This window comes from Cervus canadensis, chromosome 33 (assembly GCF_019320065.1).
Source record: "Cervus canadensis isolate Bull #8, Minnesota chromosome 33, ASM1932006v1, whole genome shotgun sequence".
Classification (NCBI taxonomy): Eukaryota; Metazoa; Chordata; class Mammalia; order Artiodactyla; family Cervidae; genus Cervus; species Cervus canadensis.
This window is the reverse complement of record NC_057418.1, coordinates 14,391,287-14,402,471: the sequence shown is the minus strand read 5'-3', so window position 1 is coordinate 14,402,471 and position 11,185 is coordinate 14,391,287.

The window sequence follows — 11,185 nt, the reverse complement described above, 5'->3', positions numbered from 1 at the left end:
TTTTTTTTTGGTATTGAATTTGGGTTACTGAATTTGATGTACTAATATTTAAGATGTTTGCATTTATAGGGATATTTGTTTCAAATTCCTCTTCTTAACATCTTTAATGATATTTGAGCAACAGATTATTTCAAACAATGATTTTGAAAGTCTTTCTTCTCTGATTTCTGAAGTTTACTTAAGATTGCTGTTACTTCTACCTTTAAATATGAAATCATTCTCCAGTAAAGCCAAATGATTAGGTCATGAGAGTAGAGCCCTCATAAATGGAATTCATGCCTTTATAAAAGCGACCTCAGAGAGCTCCCATATCCCTTCTGCCACATGAGTACACAGTGAGAAGATAGATGTCTCTGAACCAGTAGCAGATCCTTAGCAGACCCTCAATATGCCAGTGACTTGACCTTAGACTTCTCAACATGAAGAATTGTGAGAAATAAATTTATGTTGTTTATAACTCACACTATTATACTTCTTGATCAAACAGCCTAAGATACTCATTGAGAAGTAAGTATGTCATAAGTTTCCCAGTATGATTATAGATCTGTCTATTTAGCAACTGCGAAACTATGTTCTCATGTGCATAGAAATTTAGAATTGTTAATATTCCTGGTGAATTAACTATAACTATTATTGAAGTATCCTTCTATAATACTTCTTCACTAAAGTTACTGTGTTTGATATTAATATAGATTTTGCTAGATTAGTACTTGTACTGTCATCTTACCTTCAGACTTTTGGAACTCAAGTGGAAAATCTGTGGTGTCCAGAGTTTAAGCTTACTTCTCTTTGCCTCCTGATTCCTGAGATTTTATTTCTATGTCCTGTATCTTTATTGGCAGTTATTACCTCCAGTATTGCCTATTTAGTCGTCTGAAATATCCAACAATTATTCTGACTCTGTGACTCTTAGCATTTGCTTTTTGCAGCAGATTTGTTGAAGAATCAGCAAATCTGCTTAGAGAAGAAGCAGATGTAAAATGTCAGTTCATCTCTCTGTGATTTTCCTCTGTATCTGGAATCCCGATTCCTCCAGTTCTGTGAAACTCATCAGTTCCTTTATGTCTCTCTCTCTCTCTCTCTTTTTTTTTCCTTTTTTTTCCAGCTTTTCTTATGGTTCTTGCTTAGAATATTGGTCTGGTGCAAGCAATTCCATTATGGTCAGAAGAAGTGTTAGAGTAATCTTTTAAAAATATATGTATTCCATCAGCCCTCTGTTCAAAACATTCACATCACACTTAAAGTCAAGTTATTATCAAAGCATGAGTTCCCTATATGATCTTAACTGCTCAGATCTAATATTCTAGAATTCATCTCCATTTCACTCTTCATTGAGTTTCAACTATTTTGACCTTTTGCTACTATTTTTGATACTCCAAGATTAGCACATGCTACTTGTACTTCCTGGAATATTCTTTCCCAAATATTAGCATTGCTTTTCCCTTCTCTATATTTAGTTCTCCACTCTAAAGCCATTTTATCCAAGGTGTACTGCATCAGTCCATGTCCTCCTGATTCTGTTTTTTCTTTTTTTGTCTTGATAACTCCTATCTTCCCCATCATAATAATATATATTTGGATTTATCTGGGGTTTGTCTTTTTCTCTCTCCAGTAGATTATGTATTCCATGAAAACAGGGACCTTGTCTGCTTTGATCACTGCTCAGTATCCAGCAGTTGCAGTATTCCTGATAGTATATACAAGTATTTAATAAGTATTTGTGTATTATGTCAGTTCATGCTTATATCCTGTTTTGCTTATCCAGAAAATTTTACTTTCTCTCTGGGTATGTAAGAATAGATCAAGGAGGAAATCCTACAATCTTTATTAAAAATAAGGAAAGGAAACAAACACAAAACCCCCAAGAACAAAAACAACAACCCCCAAACTAATAAACAGACAAACGATCTTTACTTAAGATATAATAGAAATTCTGGTCTATAGATATTTCAATTAAATTTGGAGTTCCTGAAAAAAAATAGTGTCAGGACATGTGCTAGATTCTACCAGTCATATATGTAATAGTTTGAATTTTGTAGAAAAAAATACATTTAAGTGAAATCATACATTATTTTTCTTTCTCTGACTTATTTCACTTAGCATGATCCCTCTGGGTACATCCATGTTATCACAAATGGCAAGGTTTCATTCTTTTTAAAGGCTGAATAATGTTGCATTGGATACATATGCCATATCTTTTTTATCCATTTGTGTGTTGATGGGCATTTAGGTTGCATCCATATCTTGGCTATTGTAAATAAGCTGCAGTGGACATGGTGCATGTATTTTTTAATCTAAAAATGAAATGGATGCTGCTGCTGCTAAGTTGCTTCAGTCATGTCCGACTCTGTGCAACCCCATAGACGTCAGCCCACCAGGCTCCCCCGTCCCTGGGATTCTCCAGGCAAGAACACTGGAGTGGGCTGCCGTTTCCTTCTCCAATGCATGAAAGTGAAAAGTGATAGTGAAGTCGCTTAGTCGTGTCTGACTCTTAGCGACCCCATGGACTGCAGCCTACCAGGCTCCTCCATCCACGGGATTTTCCAGGCAAGAGTACTGGAGTGGGGTGCCATTGCCTTCTCCGATGGAATGAATAAACATAGCTAAAAAGAAACTGAGTCATGGATATGGATAATAGAACAGGTCACTGCTAGAGGGGAAGAAGATAGGGAGAAGAGAGAGTGAATGAGGGAGATTAAGAGGTACAAACTTTCAGTTACAAAATAAATCAGTTATAGCTATGAAATATGAAATATACAGTGTGGAGAATGTAGTTGATAATTATGTAATGCTTTTTATAGTGACAGATGACAACTGGACTTACTTTGGTGATCATTTTGAAACAGAGCAATCCTTGGTGGCTCAGCAGTAAAGAATCCATCTGCAATGCAAGAGATGTGGTTTGATCGCTGGATCAGGAAGATCTCCTGGAGAAGAAAATGGCCACCCACCCCAATATTCTTTTCTGGGAAATCCCATGGACAGAGGAGCCTGGTGGGTCACAGTCCATGGTGATGCAAGAGTTGCATGCAATTTAGTGACTAAACTGCCCCATTATGTACCAGGAGCTAACATATTGTTGTAGGCCCGTTATACTTGAAAAACAAATAAATAAATTTATGAGAAAAGATGACTCATGAGGAGGGTGGGAGGAGGGGATATTGGATGAAGTAGTCAGGAGATACACATGTCCAGTTATAAGATAAATGAATACTAGCAGTGTAATGTACTGCATAATAAATTAATTAATATTGCTGTGCATTATAGATGAAAGTTGCTAAGAGAGTAAATCCTAAGAATTTTCATCATAAAAAACCTTTATTTTTTCTATTTCTTTAATGTTGTATCCTTAGGAGATGGTGGATGTTCACCACATTAATTGCGATGATTGCATGACATGTGTAACTCAAAGCATTATGTGCGTGCATGCTGTCACCTCAGTCATATCCAACTCTTTGAGACCTTATGGACTGTAACCACCAGGCTCCTTTGTTCATGGATTCTCCAAGCAAGAATACTGGAATGGGTTGCCATGCCCCCTTCCAGGGGATCATCTCAACCCAGGGATTGAACCCACATCTCTTACATGTTCTGCATTGGCAGGCAGGTTCTTTACCACTAGAGCCACCTGGGAAACACAAATCATTTTGCTACAACTTAAACTTATACAGTGCTGTATGTCAGTTATATCTCAATAACACTGGAAGGGAAAGACATTTAAAAGTTATATGATTTGAGGCATGAAGCACAACCCTACAGAAAATAGATACTATTGTATATAGTTATAGAAAAAATAGTCATCAGAATTATTTGTAAAACTGAAGACATCTTTAGGTAATGTTCAGAATGAATTTTCTCAGCATAGACAGTAAAAGCCAGTGAGTTAAGAGTGAAATAGATGGTGCATATGCACAAGGATTGAATACAGAGTGCTCTCTTAAGTTCAAGAAAGAGAATGGTGAAATCATTTTGCTAGGGGAGGGGTAGAAGTAATTTCCATGGAAAAAATTTATTAGGATGATGTATAGGCATGTGTTATAGGCTGGATTGTGTCCCTCTAAAATTCATATAATGAATTCTTAACCTACAATATGTGATTCAGCATGTGACTGTATTGGGAGATAGACTCTTCAAAGTGATAATTAAAGTTAAAGGAGGTCATTAGAGAGGGCCCTAAAGCAATATGACTGGTATCCTTTTAAGATGAAGAGATTAGGATACAACACATGAACAGAGGGAAGGTCACATGAAACATAGGGAGAAGAGGCCATGTCCATGCCAAGGAGGGGGGCCCTCGGGAGAGATCAGCACTCCTAACACCTTGCTCTTGAACTTTCAGCCTCCAGAGTGAGAGGAAATAAATTCCTGCTGGTTAAGTCACTCGGTCTTGGGTACTTTGGTTTTCAGCCTTAGCAAACTAATATATCACGTTTTCAGGGTGTGAGGAAAACCTAGAAGAAGCAAGATGAATAAAGCAGTGTAGAAATGGAGGCAATTTTTGTAGCAAAGACAGAAAGGAAGTAGAGGAATGTGTCACGAGGTAGATTAGTGAGGTATTAATAGAAACTGGAGAACTTGTTTATTCATCCTTATCATAATGATTTTTTAGCAAGGGTAGTTAACAACCATGTCAATACACAGACTAAACCTCAGTTGTACGTCTCAGGTTTATTTCCAACACTTAACAACTTTGGACTCTAAACTCTCTAACACGTATATGGATGTATCCACAGGGGAATTTCTTTTGTCACTGAAGACCCCTCGGTTACTTCCAACTCAAGTACATTATTATTACATGTGTATCTTTAAGTAGGAAATATGATCAATAATACTGAACTGACATTTTTAACAGTTATATATTTTTGCAGGAGAAGATTTTCAAAAATCTAAAGTTAACAATAGGAGTGTGAAGTAGTAAGAAAGCAGAAGGAAAAACAAAAAGTGGATAATTGAAATAAATTCAGTGAACTTTAGCAGTTCTTAAACTAACACCACTGTCACAACAACAAACAGATTTCTAGTTGTTAGCAGAATTTAGAAGAGAGCCAGAAAATAATAGCCAAATAGAAGCAAAGAATATGAAATATTTTAGAAAGAAAATGCTATGGCTTTGTGTTTTCTTAAAAGAGGGTAAAAAGAAAATCTGAGAATCTGAGTATTTGGGTCAATCTGAACCATTTCTGCACGGGTTAGTACTGTGTGGACCAGAACCTTCAGTCTTAGCCATGGATTAAATGCCATCTGCATCAACTGATTTGAAAGCTGGACATCATTACACACACATGCAGACTCATTAGATGTCTAGTTGTAAATCATACCATAATATTCCTTTTGTCATATGGATTATTCAGGAATATTTGATTATGACTTCAGAGCTCTTAAAATCCCTATCTTATTATAAATTGTATATTCAAAAATTAAGATGTTTTCGCCCCTTAATATTTACTTTCCACACTGCTGATTTATATTTACTAATCTATTAAACTAGGCAGATGTGCCATTGGTTTTTGAATAATTACTTTTGTAGGAAAACTTCATTGTTTACAGAAATGTTTGAAAAATACTATCTGCCTTCTTAATTACTAGCAATTTGTATCAGCTAGAAATTCCAAGTTCTAAGTTGCCTAACTTATTCACTTCTGTTTTGTTTCTGTGTCTTATAGAATTTTGACTTCTCTGTCTTCTGCAGATGATGATATTTATATTTCAGAATACACAAGAGGGTATTGTAATTCTCTGCAGGCAGCAAATCTCTAGCCACTGATGTGTGTGTTATTTTGCAAGACTCTGAGGTACAGCAATGCTATAGTCTAGCAATAGATTACAAAGACCTAAAATGACTTCGGATTCTGATGATGAAGTTAATACTTTGAATCTGCTTATTTTATGTTAGAGATAGCCTGCAGTTTAACATATATATTACGTTTTGAAAATGAACAAAAACACTTAGTTGATTGTAGTAGCACTTGGAATGGTGGATTCATTATATATATATAGTTAAAGAAAAGCCCTTAATCATCTGAGTATAAACATTGAAAATGGTGCAAAATGAAGAAAGCAGGGGTGGGGGTGCATAAAACAGACACTTGAGAAATTTTTCAAGCATGATTCTTTGTCTTCTTGAACTCCGATTTAAACGTTGCTTAGCAACAGTGGCAGTAACAGCTGGGACACCCTTGATCTTGTTGTGTAAACTATTAAAAATAGGTGATGGAAAGTGGCGCCATGGAAACAATGACTCTACTGAAGCAGGTGTCTGTAATGCTGCTTTTCAATTTAATGTTGGAGGTGTAAATTACAAAAGGAAAAAAAAACCTGGTCTTTCATTCTCTCGGACTTTGATAACAGATCTATTTCTTGATTTTTTATTGTTCTTGCAATTTCCCAAAAACATTGGTTCAGTAAATTGTTGATATTTTAGTTGATTACTTGATATTATATTTATATTTCTAAAATCATTTCAAAATAGATGAATACATTTCTAAAGTCTTTTAGAAAAGATTCCATTTTCTAAATAACTGAGTTCTCATGGAATCTAGATTCTAAGTATCCATTTAACATGAATCAATAAAATGTGCTATGTAATTGTTGTGCATGGATCTTTCAGGTCTCTGATTTATTAATGTTATTTTGAAAAGGCTGATCATCTCATTGTTGTTTATTTTAGGTTGATAGGGATCACTCTTGAATAATTCTTGGATCTTGTTTAAATATTTTAAATAATATAAACATACTCCTGTTATCTATTTCTCATGGACTTAGTCCCTTATATTGATCAAGGCAGTAAACAATGCCTCAGTTCTTCCTTTCAGATAGCTCTGTAGGATGCCATACTTGATGACCTAGGCTGTCAGTATAAACCTTGATCTTGGTCAGAGTGAAGAGGGCACTTTTCCAACAATGTCACCTAAATCAAGCTTTTCTTGTCTTTCTAGTCTAGTTGTTTTTCCAGATATTCACTTGATGTAACCTTAAAAAAGGAATAAATGTTAAGAGATTATGTTTTTAAAGAATTTAAATAAAACATTTAATGATTGCAAGATCATTTTTACTCTTATTTCACAGATAGTAAACCGAATGCCTGTAAGGTATTAATTTTAACAAAGGACAGACTGAAATTTATAAGGTAATAGATCTAATTAGTGATTAAAACTGAGATTTGAACTAGTGCTTTTTCCAGTGTACTAGGGTGCTAAATTTAGCCTCTTATACTACAGATTTTAGAACCTTGGGAAGATTTGATAGTTACTGAATAATATTTAAGTGACAATACATTTCATGGGAACTTTTACTCATTTTAGTTTTGTGAACTCATGCATCAGATCTTTGTCTTCATAAAACTCATGAAAACAAATATGTATAAATGAAGAATATTAAGAAAAGCATATCTTGTTCAAACACAAGAGAACCCATTGGAACTAAATTGAGAGGAAACACAAAGCAGTGATTGATGCTGCTCTCTAGTTTTCTGATTCCTAAGTTTGGAAGCAGGTAGAGTGGTAGGAAGTTTGGATTCAGCAGAGCAATGGCAAAAAATAATTCTTCTATTTTAGATAGGTGTTTGAAATCAGATCATGCAGTGGGACTCTTCTCACCAAAAAGAAAGTAAAACTCACTGCCTATGAACATGGCCTATATTATCCCCATAAAAATCCACTAAAAATGGAGTAGAACTGACCATTTCAGCAAAGTTCCTATGTGAGCTATTACTGTTTAACATTCATAAAATTTAAAAAATTAGGAAGTGAAGTATACTGTGTGAAAATACATTTCAGTGATAAAGCACAATAATAAATAAATTTCAAATCTTGTGTAAAGAAAATGATGAAACATTATTGAAGACCTTTAAAAGGTTATAAATAAACAGAAAGTATGATTTTATATAAAGTCAGAATCAGTACTAGAAGTATACCTATTCTAAAAAAATAGCTATAAATTAAATAGATTCCAGTTAGCCTCTCAATAGGATTTTTCCTGGAAAAAGCTGACATTCCTAAAGCATACAGAGTGTGAATGATCACAAACTGCCAAGATAATTCTGCAGAAAGGACATGGTATGTATAATGACTCTGCTTTAACCTGTATCAAGGGAATTTTGGTTTGACTTTTTATCAAAAGAAGTGCAAACTATCAGAAAAGTTATTTGATGAACATAATTCTCAAATTATTGAAAAAATCACTGAACCCTTAATTATATTTTAAGCTATTTGTTGAAGTTGTCAGGGGAGTTAAATTTAGATAGTAAGACGGGCTGGCTTGGCAAAATTTAAGTAAGCTGTTTATTCTATTGCTGCTTATTCCTATCATATTGTAAAGGAAAAATTCAACATTTATATACTAATTTTAAGCTCACTTTGAAGAAACAATAATATAATAATGATAATGCATTCCTTTTGAACTGTTTTGAAAAATATTGGAATATTATCCTGCCCTAATTGTGCAGGTGTTTCAGAAGAATCACTTTTGTTCTGTGTTACTATTTTCAAAGGTAACAATCCTGTTAGCTTATGTAAATTTAAAGGGCATTTGCAACTTCTGATTTTCTGTTTCTCACATAGGCAGAATCTCTATTTTTTAAGTCACCTAAGGAAATCTGGCTCAAATCCTTTCTTTCTTGTTGTTTTTGACTGAAGTATAGTTGATTTACAGTACTGTGTTAGTTTCAGGAATACAGCAAAATGATTCCGTTTATCTTTCTATATGCGTATATATGTTATATATATATTCTTTTTAAGTTTCAATTATGGGTTATTATTGCAAGATATTGAATATAGTTCCTTGTTCTATACAGCAAATCCTTATAGTTTATCTATTTTATATATGATGATGTGTATCTGTTAATCTCACTCCTAATTTATTCCCCCTTTCCTCTCTGGTACCCATGTTTGTTTTCTATATCTGTGAGTCTGTTTCTACAGTTTTATAAATAAGTTTGTTTCTATTATTTTATAGATCCCAGATATAAGTGATAGCATGTGATATTTGTCTTTTGCTCTGTGGTTTATGTCACTCAGTATGATAATCTCTGAAGAAAGTGAAAGTATTAGTTGCTCAGTGTCTGACTCTTTGTGACCTCATGGACTATAGCCTACCAGACTTCTCTCCCCATGAAATTCTCTAGGAAGAAATACTGGATTGGGTAGCCATTCCCATCTCCAGGGTATCTTTCCTACCCAGGGATTGAACCCAGGTCTCCCACATTGCAATCAGATTCTCTTCACTCTGAGTCCCCCAAGAAGCCCATAATAATCTCTGGGTTCACTTGTATTGCTGCAAGTGGCAACATTTCATTCTTTTATTTTGGCCAAGTAGTAGTGTATTGTATATACATACCACATCTTTATCCATTCATCTGTTAATGGACACTTTGGTTGCTTCCGTGTCCTGACTATTGCAGATGGTGCTGCTGTGAACATTAGGGGGCATGTATCTTTTCAAATTGGGGCTTCCTTGGTAGCTCAGTTGGTGAAAAATCCACCAGCAATGCAGGAGACCCTGGTTCAATTCCTGGGTTGGGAAGATCCACTGGAGAAGGGATAGGCTGCGCACTCCAGTATTCTTGGGCTTCCCTTGTGGCTCAGTTGGGTTTCCTGCATTGCAGGTGGACTCTTTCTGGACTCGTTCTGGCCTGGAGAATTCCATGGACTGTTTAGTCTATGGGGTCAAAAAGAGTCAGACTCCACATAAAAACTATCAGAGCTAATAAATGAACTCAGCAAGGTGGCAAGATAGGAGATTAATATAAATAAATATATTGCATTTCTATATAGTAACAGTGAAATAACAGAAAATGTTTTTAAAAATCCATTTTAAAAGCACATAAAAAATAATCAGGAATAAACCTAGCCAAGGAGTGGAAGACCTATATGCTGAGAGGAAAAAAACATTGATAAAGGAAATTGAAGATGATTCAAAGAAATGGAAACATGTCCCATCCTCTTGGTTTGGAAGAATTAATTTTATTAAAATGGCCATACTACCCAAAGCAATCTGGAGATTTAATCCAATCCCTATCAAATTGCCTGTGACATTTTTTCATAGAACTAGAACAATCCTACAATTTATATGGACCCACAAATGACTCCAAATTGCCAAAGAAATACTGAAGAAAAAGAACAAAGCTGGAGACAATACCACAAAGCTACAGTAATCAAAACAGCTTGGTATTGGCACAAGAAACAGACACACAGATCAATGGAACAGAATCGAGAGCCTGAAAATAAACCTGCACACCTAAGATCATTTAATTTTTGACAGATGAGGCAAGAATATACAATGGAGAAAAGACGGGATCTTCAGCAAATGGTATTTGCAAAACAGGACAACCTCATGTAAGTCAATGAAGTTATAGCATTCCCTCACACTGTGCACAAAAATAAAGTCAAAATGACACCATAAAACTCCTAAAAGAGAACACAGGCAAAACATTCTCTGACATAAATCATAGCAATCTTTACTTAGGTCAGTCTCCCAAAGCAAAAGGAATAAAATAAAAAAATAAACAAATGAGATCTAATCAAACTTAAAAACTTTTGCACAGAAAGGAAACAATATACAAAATAAAAAGCCAATCAAAGGCTGAGAGAAAATATTTGCAAGGGATGTGACTGACAAGTGGTTAATTTCCAAAATATCCAAGCAGCTCATATAGCTCAATATAAAAAAAAATTTAAAAATTGACAGAAAATCTAAACTGACATTTCTTCAGAGAAGACATGCAGATGGCCAAGAGGCACATGAAAGGATACTTAACATAACTAATTATTAGAGAAATGCAAATCAAAACGACAATGAAATATGACTTCACACCAGTCAGAATGGCTATCATCAAAATGTCTACAAGTAATAAATGCTGAACAGGATGTGAAGAAAAGGGAAACTTCCTATACTGTTGGGGGAATTTAATTGGTATAACTGCTATGGAAAACAGTATGGAGGTTTCTTAAAATACTAAAAGTAGAGCTAACGTACGATATGGCAATCCCACACCTGGCGTATACCCAGAAAACATGAAAACTCTAATTTGAAGCCTTTCTGATTAACCCATTATAAGTCTATGATCCATTTGATATTTTTAATATATTGATGAGGGGTTTATTACCAAACTAATTGTTTAATTAATCTCAGCTAAATTTATCTTCAAAAAGAGTCATCTCCTTAGGACTATGTTCCAATATGCAAAATA